Source organism: Lethenteron reissneri, chromosome 65, assembly GCF_015708825.2.
Source record: "Lethenteron reissneri isolate LAM-NWPU_2019-01 chromosome 65, ASM1570882v1, whole genome shotgun sequence".
Taxonomy (NCBI): Eukaryota; Metazoa; Chordata; class Hyperoartia; order Petromyzontiformes; family Petromyzontidae; genus Lethenteron; species Lethenteron reissneri.
In genome coordinates this window covers 7,812,356-7,828,154 of record NC_083843.1, presented here as the reverse complement: position 1 = coordinate 7,828,154, position 15,799 = coordinate 7,812,356, and the positions used below count along the sequence as shown (strand labels likewise).

General features: G+C 47.3%; 1 protein-coding gene across 1 annotated transcript in view; it reads left to right on the top strand.

Moving 5' to 3' along the window:
* Positions 1 to 15,799, top strand: part of LOC133359551 (E3 ubiquitin/ISG15 ligase TRIM25-like) — an 83,077-nt gene that overhangs the window by 44,384 nt on the left and 22,894 nt on the right. The window lies entirely within an intron of this gene.

Sequence of the window (15,799 nt, the reverse complement as noted above, 5' to 3'; positions counted from 1 at the left end):
GATTCATATTCTTGGGTTTTTTCGGTAAAGTCACGTAGGTAAAAAATTAATAAAACGTCGTGATTTTTATTTTATTTTTTATTTTATTTTACTTTTATTAATTTTAATTTTAAATTTTTACCTACGTGACTTTACCGAAAAAACCCAAGAATATGGCTTTCTCCCTTTAGTGATGTTCAAATCTCCTTCTCACTTCTTTCCTTGGGTGATGTTCACAATTTTCTGCATTACCATGCATAGCACCCCGAGAGCGATTGTTTAAAGGCACCTTGTAAATGTTAATTATTATAATTTTACCATTACTGAATGATTATGTAATCAGTAGAAACGTATTATTTAATTTTAAATACTTTTTTTGCATTATTAGCGTCAAAGTGTTATAGCACACAAACTATTTGATTATTTAATTATTATGTAAGTGCCAGTATTAAACCGTTTTTTAATTATAATTAAGTTAGTAATACATAAAAAATCGCTCAATCAATATTTTATTATTATCCATTTCCAATTACATAATAATGAAATTATTATCATTACTTGACCGTCACGCCAGTTGATTCAGGGCACAGGGTCGGCAACCTGTGGCTCCAGAGCGGCGTGTGGCCCTTTGAGGGACCGCTGCTTCGTGAGACATTTTATTTATCAAGGACCACCACCAGCACCGTCTCTCGTACTCAACACGTTTTTATTTATGAAGGACCACCACCACTGTGTCTCGTATTCACACCGCGTTCTTGTTTATCAAGAACCACCACCACCGTCTCTCGTACTCACACCACGTTGCATTGCGGCTCTTGAAATATTGAGTTGTTTGGTTTCTATTTTACTTACGGTTTAGGGGAATCTTTTTATGTAAACCTTGAATACGAACTAACAGCTGTGTGGTTTGCTGGGCAAAACGCACAGCCTCACTCTAGCGGAAATGTTTTTTTGTTTACGTGACAAACCTTACTCATTGGTTGTGTCGGGTGAAATAATATTGGTCGCGAAAGCCTACTTATAATTTTAAAGCTTAAATAAGAATTTACACGGTGCGGTTTACAGTGAAAACCCCAGCATCACTCAATCCGGTGTAACCAGTCTGTAGAACAAACCATTACAGTTTTCATGGTTACCGTGGGGTTTTTGTAAAAATATATCAATTGCGACTTATTAACCTTGACACTGTGTGTGTGAATGTGACGCCACGTCTACACAGGTGAGTACGGGCTGCCGCGTGCAACATTCCAGGGCGCGTCTGCAGGTGAAGTCAGTTTGTTTCCTTGTTCGTTGTCGCTGCTCTGTGATTTTTTTACATCTCGCTGCGGTGGCTGGAAGATGTTAACTACCTCGCCCGGTATACAAGAGGTCGTCGGTTCGATCCCGGCCCTGACGCCTGTACATGTACTTGGAGTTTGCTTGTCTCTCTCCCTGTAGTCGCGTGAATTTGTCTCCGGGTTCTCCAATTTTTCTCTCCACACTCAGAAACGTGCGTTTAGAGTGTTTGGCTGCGAAAAATGTCCACGTAATAAGCCACGTCGTTGAGCTATCATTTGTGGCCAGGTCGTTTCTGCAAAGAGCTATGAACCTCAGTGGGCCTTACCTGGCAAAATAAAAAAAGAACGTGTTTTATGGAATCGTCCAAACTCAGCGATTCCAGGATGTAAAATCTTAACATTAACAGTAGGTGATGAATATATATTATTTAGGTTATGAAGATTCAAATACTCCATTTTTTTACGCATAATAGTAAAATGGACGGTGAAAGTCGTACAGATAATGAGCTTAAATGAACCTCTATGTTTGTTTAGCCAGAGGCTGTTCGCTGTTGTTAAGCTTGACGCCACCCACCCAGGGACCCAACCACTCAACCGCACGCCCTCCCAGCCACCCTTTCTCCAGCCCTCTCTCACCGCCTGCTCGCCCACCCTTCACGCCACCCTCCTGCCCATCTGTCTCCCCTCTCACCAAATAACCCCCCCAATTACTCACTCAACCTCCACCACCCACTCACTCGCACCTTCGATTACCAGGAATGGCTACGTAAGCTGCGAAATAAGTTCAACATACATACCTACCCACTCACCCACACACCCATTCACCCAACCACTCACCCACAAACTAAACCACACACCTTCGATTAGCACGGTTGACTACGTACGGTGACATAGAAGTTCAGCATACATACAACCACCATCCACTCAGAATAAAACGGTGTCGTAAGAATAACAAAAACAAAAAAATAATTGACAGATGAACAGAGGATGCATGAAGCCAGTAATAATATTAGTTAATAAAGATTTAACACGATTACAGACTGTGAAGCTTTAACAAACAGGCCTTGCAAGAAATTTTTTTATTAAGAAGGTTGGGAAAAAATTAACCCGTAAAAACAAAGTTTTTCACTATAAATCCTTTATATGCGTGGCGGCTAGAGTCCTCTCGTCCTCTGGCTTGAGATGGCTGCCACCTATGGGTCAGATGATTGCCTGGCAGCATTAAGCAATTGGTAATTAAATTAAAAAAAAATTCCTAAAAAGTGTAAAATTTAGCAAATTTTTTTTCACCAAAATTAATTGTCATGCACAACGAGTCTGTGTGGAAAATGTCAGCTCGATTGGATCACGGGAAGTGGGTTAAAAACGACCGAAAGATTTGAACGGTCGTAAGCGCGCAAGCAAGCAAGCAAGAGAACTTAATATAAAGGATTTAAATAAAAAAACGACCGAAAGATTTGCACGGTCGAAAGTGCGCAAGCAAGCAAGCGAACTTAATATAAAGGATTTTAAAAAAAGACAAGTTCACCTTTACATCACAAATGTCTGTACAAGGTGCGGTTCCACTGTGGCATTGCACACAGCCTGACCCTTTGTTCGACGCACGGCGGTCAAACCACTACTTTACAATGCTCAGCACTAGACTTTGGACAAATGAATCGCAGAACCAAACTCTGTATGCGTTTGTGTTCATTCCTGGCATTGATAATGGGGTTTAAGCCATCAACTCGTTTCACCGGAGAACCGCGTTTAATCACAGGCGACTGCTTGGAATCGAAAGCCCGCATCTCAGGATGTGTTATTTTTACGATGGTGATCATGTTCTTACAAAGTCCATTGTTGGCGCTGGTTAAAGCCAACGGCGCGAATCTACAGGTACATCTAGACAGGTTTGTGTGATGCGGGGCTTGTTTTTACATTCCTTAAACATCTGAGCACATTCCATTGGGGTGCCTCGTGAGGTTTGTAACCCCGTGTAACGTAACAAAAAAATCCTTGTTTCTTGTCTTTGAGCCTTGATACAAAAAATATTCACCACTCATCATCTACACACTACTCACCATCCACACACACTACTCACCACTCACCATCCACACACATTACTCACCACTCACCATCCACACACACTACTCACCACTCACCATCCATACACTACTCACCATCCACACACACTACTAACCAGCTGCCATCCACAAGGGAGAACATCTCCCCCAGGAATAAACCCGTTTCACAGATTTCAGGAGAGAATAAGACATGTGGGACAAACCATTATCGCTATCGCCCTGACTGCTGCTGCTGGGTTTTGTTTGTACAAAAATTATATCACTCAAGACCAGTCAAAACTATGTTGAACTTCTTCCACACCGTACGGAGCCAACCATGCTAATCGGAAGTGCAGGGGAAGGACAACTAAATAAACACAAAAAGCAGTTTTAGCTAATACAGTGCGTGACTGTAACGCCACGTCTACACAGGTGAGCATGTCCGCCGTGTGGAACATTCCAGGGCGTTTCTCAAGGTATTCATAACTAAACAACAGGTGAAGTCAAGTTCATTTCCATGTTCGTCTTCGCTGTGTGAGCTGCTCACACAGCGTCTCCTGAACAGTACACACCTAGTCAATGGTAATCAACATCTCACGATATTATAAATATAAAATATTTTTGTTGAAATATATTCTCTCAGCCACAGTGACGAACTATTTTGGGTGCATCCTCGGGTCATGGCGAACGCAGCTCCCGCTGAGAACATGACCGTGAATTGACCTGCACCATCTGCCTGGACACGTTTGACTGCCCCTCCACGCTCAGCTGCGGCCACTCATTCTGCCTCCAGTGCCTGGAGGACGCCTGGAAGGAGACAGACACCTACTGCTGCCCGCAGTGCCGCAAGACCTTCCCTCGACGACCCCAGCTGACCAGGAACGTGACACTCGCCAACCTCATAGAGCAGCTGCGATTGACTGAGGCCATGGCTGCTGCTTCACCAGATGTGAACCCTGAAGAACGCAAGTGCAAGAGGCACAAACAGGAGCTCATATTCTACTGCAAGCAAGACGTGAGCCTTGTGTGCACAGTCTGCGCGCTCACTGGAGAACACAGAGGACATGATGTTGGCACGCTGGAGGACGAGCATAAGACACGGAAGGTGAGGCCCGCATGCCAACAAAGAGAACCACTGAGGTGCAGAAAAAAACATGCATTGAGATTATTTGGCAGCTATACATTTCCACATGATAGACCACTTTAATGAGTTATCATTTGTGGCCAGGTCGCTTCAAATATTTTTTATTAATACCTCGGTGGGCTTTGCCTGGTAGGATGGGGATGGCTTAGTTGTATGTGTATGTTATTGGATGATCTGTTTACCTTCCTTGTACTTTGCACTACTATCATGTTCTTGTATAGTTTGTTGTTGTAACGTTCTTACCCACCCCAACTGGACATTTGTGAAAAAGAGGTTTATAGCTCATCGGATTCCTCCAGTATGAATACATATACTGATTCTGATACCACTACATAAGCTGATAAAAACTGTCACCTGGGTAACACATTCCTGCGGAGGGAGCTGGTAGTAACGTTGGGTTGCTCGGACAATGGCCAGGGTCAACGGCGGCGTGGTGTATTCCGCAAATATGCCCGACTGTGAAGGCGGGCACAAGCCGGCGTGAACTTGGTTGGACAGCGCGGCGTTCAGGGAGGGGGGGGCAGTTGGATGAGTGGGCGTGTTTACCCTTCCCCCCACCCTCCCCGACATCGCAACCGATCGCGGAGTAGCTCAGTGTTCGGTGGGGAGGTGCATGGGTGGGCGGAATTCCGGATATGCACGACAGAGAGACGAATAATCCCTGGTGGGCAGTGTGGAACCTCTTTTTCTTACCTGTAAAACATTGCAGATAACTAAGATTCACACACACACTCTCACACTCTCAGACTCACACTCCCTCTCACACTCTCAGACTCACAACAACAACAATCGCCTTTCGCCACTAAGTGGCGGTGACGTCACCACGACGCTTGTGCCAGGCCAAGTGCACCTTGAGGCCACGTGAAGTGTCGAACGCCCGCTGGCAGGAGGTCACGGGGCAGACCCAGGTGCCACGGGTCGACTGACCGAGATGACCGAGATGACTGGCTGATGCACTACCTGTGCCCCCTACTGTACCAACTTGCTGTGCTTTAGCCACCCGGCGCTCCGCTCGTTGTTGTGAGCGTCGCTCCTCCGCCCTGCGTTGTTGTTGGAGGGCGACTGCCTCCAACTGCCCAATAGCGTCCTTCACGAGCCTCCTCCACTGAGGCCGATCTTGACACCGCTGGTACCAGTCATGGGCAAGTCCACTCAGCTCCACGTCCTCCTGTACCACATCACTCTATCTCTTCTCTAGCCCGTGCGGCGCCCGTTTAGCCCCCTCGATCCGGCCGAACAAAAGCTGTTTAGGCATGCGGTGGCTGGGCATGCGGGCTACATGACCCAGCCAACGCAGCCTTGCCTGCCGGAGGAGCTCACTGATGGGACTTTGCCCAGATCTTTTAAGGACTTGTGAGCTCCTCACACAATCCAGCCTGGTTAAACCCAGGATGGATCGTAGGCAGGCCAGCCTAAATGTTTCCAACTGGCGAAGATGCTCCACCAGGGGGGTCCACGTTTTGCAAGCATAGAGAAGGGAGGGAATGACCGTGGCCGAGAAGACCTGAAGCTTCGTGCGGAGCAACAGACCAGGTAGCTTCCACACAGCGTTACGCAACCGATGAAAAGATATTGCCGTTCGACTGATTCGGAGTGAGACCTCTGCTGATAAACTGGAGCCGGTCATAAGCACACTGCCCAGGTATGGGAAACTCTCCACTCTCTCCACAACTGCCCCATCACCAATTGGGAGTTGTGGGGGTGGAGTGTCCGATGGTACAAAATACCCAGGCAGGTGCTTAGTTTTGGTGGGGCTGATGGTAAGGCCCCACCTCTTAGTGGCACGCTCCAGTCTCAGCAGCAGCGTCTCCAACTCCTCTTCTGAATGAGCAGCTATTACCAAATCATCGGCATACATAACGTGGTTGACCAATAGGGAGCCATCCCTTGATCGCACCCGGGCGTCGATCAGACTCCCATTATATCTGTACCAAATGGAAATTCCCCCGGTACAGCTATTAAAGGCTTCACGAACTACGCAGTCGAAATAGATGTTAAATAATGTGGGAGCCAGAGGACATCCCTGTCGCACCCCAAGGTGTACAGGGAAAGGCTCTGACTCCCGTCCACGTAGTTTTACCCGGGCCCGCTCACCATCATGAAGGTCCTTAATGATCATGAGCAGAGGGTCAGGGACTCCGAAAGCACGAAGAACAACCCAGAGCCCAGTCCTACTGATGGTATCATAGGCCTTGACCAGGTCAATAAAGCAGAGATGTAGGTCTTTTTGGAATTCCCTACACCTCTGCTGTAGCAGACGGACAGAAAATATGGCACTAACCCCCACACTCTCACACTCACACACACACACTCACACTCTCAGACTCACACACACACACACTCACACTCTCAGACTCACACACACTCACTCTCACACTCTCAGACTCACACACACTCACTCACTCTCAGACTCACACACACACTCTCAGACTCACACACACAAACTCACTCTCACACTCTCAGACTCACACATATACTCACGCTCACACTCAGACGCACACATACTCACCCTCACACTGTCATACTCACACACACACATTCTCACACTCTCAGACTCACACACTCTCAATCTCACACTCTCAGACTCACACACACATTCACGCCCACACTCTAAGACTCACACACACACACTCACCTTCACACTGTCAGACTCACACACACACACTCACTCTCACACGCTCAGACTCACACACACACATAAACTCACTCTGACACTCTCAGACTCACACACACACTCTCAGACTCACACTCTCAGACTCACACACACAAACTCACTCTCACACTCTCAGACTCACACACATACTCACTCAGTCTCACAACTCAGACGCACACACACTCACCCTCACACTGTCATACTCACACACACACACATTTTCACACTCTCAAACTCAGAAACTCTCAATCTCACACTCTCAGACTCACACACACACTCACGCTCAGACTCTCAGACTCACACACACTCACCTTCACACTGTCAGACTCACACACACACACACACTCTCAGACTCACACACACACACTCACTTTCACACTCAGACTCACACATAAACTCACACTCACACTCTCAGACTCACACATACTCTCACACTCTCAGACTCACACACACACACTCACCCTCACATTGTCAGACTCACACATACTCATGCTCACACTCTCAGACACACACACCCACACACACTCACTCTCACACTCTCAGACTCACACACATAGGCTCACTCTCACACTCTCAGACACACACACAAACTCACTCTCACACTCTCAGACTCATACACACACACACTCACACACACACACTCACTCTCACACTCTCAGACTTACACACACACTTACTCTCACTCTCAGACTCACACACTCTCACTCTCAGAATCACATTCACAGACACACAAACATAAACTCACTCTCACACTCTCAGACTCATACACACACACACACTCACACACTCACAGACACACACACATAAACTCACTCTCAGACTCACACACACTCACTATCACACTCTCAGACTCACACACCCACACTCTCAGACACATACACTTACTCTCACACTCTCAACTCATACACACATGCACTCACGCTCACACTTTCAGACTCACACACACACAATCACTCTCAGACTCACACACACACACACTCACTCTCACATTTTCAGACTCACATACACATACACTCACTCTCACACTCTCAGACTCACACACAGACACTCACTTTCACACTTTCAGACTCACATACACACACTCTCAGACTCACACATATACTCTCACCCTCACACTATCAGACTCACACACACTCACACTCTCAGACACACACACACTCACTTTCAGACTCTTACACACACACCCTCCCCCTCTCAGACTCACATACACACTCACTCTCCCATTCTCAGACTCACACACATAGAATTACTCTCATACTCTCAGACACTTACTCACGTACACTCCCTCTCACACTCTCAGACTCACAAACACACACACTCACTCTCACACACTCACACAAAAACACTCACTCTCACACTCTCAGACTCACACACACACTCACTCTCAGACTCACACACACTCTCAATTTCAGACTCACACACACACACTGACCCTCACACTCTCAGACTCACACTCACAGACACACACACACATAAACTCACTCTCACACTATCAGACTCATACACACACACACTCACACTCTCAGACTCACACACACACACTCACTCACTCTCAGACTCACACACACACTCTCAGACTCACGCACACAAACTCACCCTCACACTATCAGACTCACACTCACAGACACACAAACATAAACTCACTCTCACACTCTCAGACTCATACACACACACTCACACACACACACTCACTCTCACACTCTCAGACTCACACACATAAACTCACTCTCACACTCTCAGACACACACACACGCACTCACTCTCACACTCTCATACTCACACTCACAGACACACAAACATAAACTCACTCTCACACTCTCAGACACACACACATACTCGCTCACTCTCACACTTTCATACTCACACTCACAGACAAACAAACATAAACTCACTCTCACACTCTCAGACTCATACACACACACACTCACACACACACACTCACTCTCACACTCTCAGACTCACACTCACACACACACATATAAACTCACTCTCAGACTCACACACACTCACTCTCAGACTCACACACCCACACTCTCAGACACATACACTTACTCTCACACTCTCAACTCATACACACATACACTCACGCTCACACTTTCAGACTCACACACACACAATCACTCTCAGACTCACACACACACACACACTCACTCTCACATTCTCAGACTCACAAACACATACACTCACTCTCACACTCTCAGACTCACACACAGACACTCACTTTCACACTTTCAGACTCACACACACACACTCTCAGACTCACACATACACACTCACCCTCACACTATCAGACTCACACACACTCACACTCTCAGACACACACACATACTCACTCACTCTCACACTCAGACGCACACACACTCACCCTCACAACGTCATACTCACACACACACATTCTCACACTCTCAGACTCACACACTCTCAATCTCACACTCTCAGACTCACACACACACTCACGCTCACACTCTCAGACTCACACACACACACTCACCTTCACACTGTCAGACTCACACACACACACTCACTCTCACACGCTCAGACTCACACACACACACACTCACTCTCACACTCTCAGACTCACACACACACATAAACTCACTCTCACACTCTCAGACTCACACACACACTCTCAGACTCACACTCTCAGACTCAAACACACAAACTCACTCTCAGACTCACACACATACTCACTCAGTCTCACAATTCAGACGCACACACACTCACCCTCACACTGTCATACTCACACACACACACATTCTCACACTCTCATACTCAGAAACTCTCAATCTCACACTCTCAGACTCACACACACACTCATGCTCACACTCTCAGACTCACACACACTCACTCACACTCTCAGACGCACACACACACACTCACTTTTACACTCTCAGACTCACACATAAACTCACACTCACACTCTCAGACTCACACATACTCTAATACTCTCAGACTCACACACACACTCACCCTCACATTGTCACACTCACACACACTCACGCTCACACTCTCAGACTCACACACATAAACTCACTCTCACACTCTCAGACACACACACACGCACTCACTCTCACACTCTCAGACTCACACTCACAGACAAACAAACATAAACTCACTCTCACACTCTCAGACTCATACACGCACACTCACACACACACACACTCACTCTCACATCTCACACTCTCAGACTCACACACACAAATTGACTCACACTCTCAGACTAACACACACAAATTGACTCACACTCTCAGACTCACACACATACTCACTCACTCTTACACTCAGACGCACACACACTTACCCTCACACTGTCATACTCACACACACACATTCTCACACTCTCAGACTCACACACTCTCAATCTCACACTCTCAGACTCACACACACACTCACGCTCACACTCTCAGATTTACACACACACTCACCTTCACACTGTCAGACTCACACACACACACTCACTCTCACACGCTCAGACTCACACATACACACACTCACTCTCACACTCTCAGACTCACACACACATACACGCACTCACTCTCAAACTCTTATACTCACACTCACAGACACACAAACATAAACTCACTCTTACACTCTCAGACTTACACACACAATCTCACTCTCAGAATCACACACACACACTCACCCTCACACTCTCAGACTCACACTCATACTCACTCAGTCTCACAACTCAGACGCACACACACTCACGCTCACGCTGTCATACTCACACACACACATTCTCACACCCTCATACTCAGAAACTCTCAATCTCACACTCTCAGACTCACACACACTCACCTTCACACTGTCAGACTCACACACACACATAAACTAACTCTCGCACTCTCAGACTCACACATACTCACTCTCACACTCTCAGACTCACACACTCACCTTCACACTGTCAGACTCACACACACACTCTCACACTCTCAGACTCACACACATACACTCACTTTCACACTGTCAGACTCACACACACACATAAACTAACCCTCGCACTCTCAGACTCACACATACTCACTCTCAGACTCACACACTCACCCTCACACTGTCAGACTCACACACACTCACGCTCACACTCTCAGACACACAAACACTCACTCTCACACTCTCAGACTCACACACATAGACTCACTCTCACACTCTCAGACACACACACACACACTCACATACACACACTAACTCTCACACTCTCAGACTCACACACACTTACTCTCACTCTCAGACCCACACACACACTCTCACTCTCAGAATCACACACACACACTCACCCTCACACTCTCAGACTCACACTCACAGACACACAAACATAAACTCACTCTCACACTCTCAGACTCATACACACACACACTCACAAACACACACTCACTCTCACATCTCACACTCTCAGACTCACACACACTTACTCTCACTCTCAGACCCACACACACACTCTCACTCTCAGAATCACACACACACACTCACCCTCACACTCTCAGACTCACACTCACAGACACGTAAACATAAACTCACTCTCACACTCTCAGAATCATACACACACACTCACACACACACACTCACTCTCACACTCTCAGACTCACACACACACACACACTCAGACTCACACACACACACACACTCAGACTCACACACACACACACTCACACACTCACACACACACACACACTCACTCTCACACTCTCAGACTGACACACACCCACACTCACTCTCACACTCTCAGACTCACACACACACTCACTCTCAGACTCACACACACACTCTCAATTTCAGACTCACACACACACACTGACCCTCACACTCTCAGACTCACACTCACAGACACACACACACATAAACTCACTCTCACACTCTCAGACTCACACACACTCACTCTCACTCTCTCAGACTCACACATACATACACTCACCTTCACACTCTCAGACACACACACTCACCCTCACACTCTCAGATTCACACACACCCTCTCAGACTCACACACACACTCACTCACTCTAACACTCAGACGAACACACACTCACCCTCACACTGTCATACTCACACACTCACATTCTCACACTCTCAGACTCACACACTCTCAGACTCACACACTCTCAGACTCACTCACACACTCTCACACTCTCAGACTCACACACACACTTACTCTCACTCTCAGACTCACACACACACACACACTCACTCTCAGAATCACACACGCACACCCCCACACTCACAGACACACAAACATAAACTCACTCTCACACTCTCAGACTCATAAACACACACACTCACACACACACTCACTCTCACACTCTCAGACTCACACATACTCACTCTCACACTCTCAGTCTCACACTCATAGACACACACATAAACTCGCTCTCAGACTCACACACTCACTCACACACTCTCAGACTCACACACCCACACTCTCAGACACATACACTTACTCTCACACTCTCAACTCACACACACATACACTCACTCTCACACTTTCAAACTCAAACACACACAATCACTCTCAGAGACACACACACACAAACTCACTCTCACACTCTCAGACTGACATAAACACACACTCACTCTCAGACTCACACACACACACTCACTTTCACACTCTCAGACTCACACACACACACACGCACACACTCTCAGACTCACACATACACACTCATCCTGACACTGTCAGACTCACACACACTCACACTCTCAGACACACACACACTCACTTTCAGACTCGTACACACACACCCTCACACTCTCAGACTCACATGCACACTCACTCTCTCATTCTCAGACTCACACACATAGACTCACTCTCACACTCTCAGACACTTACTCACGTACACTCCCTCTCACACTCTCAGACTCACACACACACACACACTCACTCTCACACTCTCAGACTCACACACACACACTCTCAATTTCAGACTCACACACACACACTGACTCTCACACTCTCAGACTTACACTCACAGACACACACACACACAAACTCACTCTCACACTCTCAGACACACACACACACAAACTCACTCTCACACTCTCAGACACACACACTCACCATCACACTCTCAGACTCACACACACACACTCTCTCACTCTCAGACTCACACACATACTCACTCACTCTCACACTCAGACGCACACACAATCACCCTCACACTGTCATACTCACACACACACATTCTCACACTCTCAGACTCACACACTCTCAATCTCACACTCTCAGACTCACACACACACTCCTGCTCACACTCTCAGACTCACACACACACACTCACCTTCACACTGTCAGACTCACACACACACACTCACCCTCACACGCTCAGACTCACACACACACACTCACTCTCAGACTCATACACACACACTCACTGTCACACTCTCAGACTCACACACACACAGATAAACTCACTCTCAGACTCACACATACTCACTCTCACACTCTCAGACTCGCACACACACTCACCCTCACACTGTCAAACTCACACACATACACACTCACCCTCACACTCTCAGAATCACACTCACAGACACACACACATAAACTCACTCTCACACTCTCAGTCTCACACACACACTCACCCTCACACTGTCAGACTCACACTCACACACACTCACTCTCACACTCTCAGACACACACACTCACTCTCACACACTCAGACTCACACACACACACTCACCCTCACACTGTCAGACTCACACACACACACTCACTCTCACACTTTAGACACACACACTAACATAAACTCACTCTCAGACTCACACACTCACCCTCACACTCTCAGACACACACACATACACTTACTCTCACACTCTCAGACTCACTCACTATCACACTCTCAGACTCACACAGACATACACTTACTCTCACACTCTCAGACTCAGACTCACACACACACACAGTCACAGTCACACTCTCATACACACAAAGACAAAGACAAAGATCCCCGTATAGCCTTAACAGACTCACTCACGCTCACACTCTCAGACTCACACACTCACACTCTCAGACACACACACATACACTTCCTCTCACACTCTCAGACTCACACACACACACTCAGCGCGGCGTTCGGGGGGGGGGGGCAGTTCGATGAGTGGGCATGTTTACCCTCCCCCCCCACCCTCCCCGACATCCTCAATCAATCACGGCGTTGCTCGGTGTTCGGTGGGTGGGGATTGCATGAGTGGGCGTGTTTACACCCCGCCTCTACCAATGGCGGTCCCGCTCGGCATTTGGGGGGGGGGGGGATTTGGATGATTGGGCGTGTTTACCTTCCCCCCACCCTCCCCGACATCCTCAACCAATCGTGGCCCTGCTCGGCGGTCGGTGGGGTGGGGGTGCATGGGTGGGCTGCATTCCGATGCACGACAGACAAATAATCCCTGGTGGGCAGTGTGGAACCTGTTGTTCCTACCTGTAAAACGTTGAGTTTTATAAGGGCACCACGGGGTGACCAGCCCCACCTCACTCAGCCCCACCCCTCCTGCCCTCCCCACCCAGCCCCACCCTCCCAACCAAGCCCCTCCCTCTCCATCCTCCTCTCTCCACCCAGCGCCACCCACCCCTGCAATATTTGTAATGCACGACGGACAGAATAATCCCCCGTGGGCTGGTGTAACCAGGAGGTTACTACCAGTATAATAGAAACATATCATACAACAAACATCACCGTGGGTTGATTCTCTGTCCACAGGTCCCTTGTCTATTAGACTTTTTCAGTCAGTCCATACGGACTTCCTCACCACGCTTCTGGTGGGCAATTCAGAACTATCTCTTCTGATGACTTCGTCTCTTGCAGGGTAGAGTCGGTGAGGAGATGCGAGCAGTGGAGAAGGACAGGAAAAAGGCGGAGGCGTCCGTGGGACAGATGAAGGCCACTCGCAAGGACGTGCAGGTACCCGCGTGGCCTCTGTCTGTGGCCCTGTGACCTCCGCCCTGAGTGGAGTCTGTGACTCTCCCCTTGAGGAAAACTCCGTAGATTCAAGTGAACTCTGTTAGGCTTGAGTCAGTGTGTAATAACTGTGCAGAACATTGCAGTATTATAGTTACGAGTGATTGAAACGTAATTTTTTTAATGAAACGTTTAACACAAAATGTTTTATCTCTCGTGAGACTTCAAAGCAAGTCGCAAGATTTTTCGAATGACTTGCAATGGATCAGATAAAATAAAGCAGTATGGAGCAACGATTGTATTGAATTATAAACGAGACATTAAACTACTGAAGATGACGATAAAATCTTACAGGAAATCGGCTGTTGAATGCTAGAATAAACACAAGAGATGCGGCTATAAAGAGAGTGCAAGGAATGCCAGAAAACACTTTTGCTCTCAAGACACGCACCTACTTCTAAAGCAGCACAACGTAGAGACAATTATTATTTAAAACGTTTTAAATTGAATATGCACGAATCATGATGAATTAGTGGTTAGCTCTTTTGATGTAGTACATTTTAATGATTCAGATAATTACGTAATTGAATCTACTTTTGATATGTCTTCAACGATATTGCTATGAGCCTGTTTGCGTTGTCGCATGCATGAGTTTGTTCATTCATTCGTTTCTCAATCCACTTGTTCTGGTGAGGGTCACAGCAGCAGAATGTTGAGAAATCAATGTCATGTGAGCCCACTGAATTATAACAGTGATCTGCCACGGCCGAGGTGTTGGTCCTTGCAATCCATCTGGCTACCATGAGAGGTTGGTTCATGAG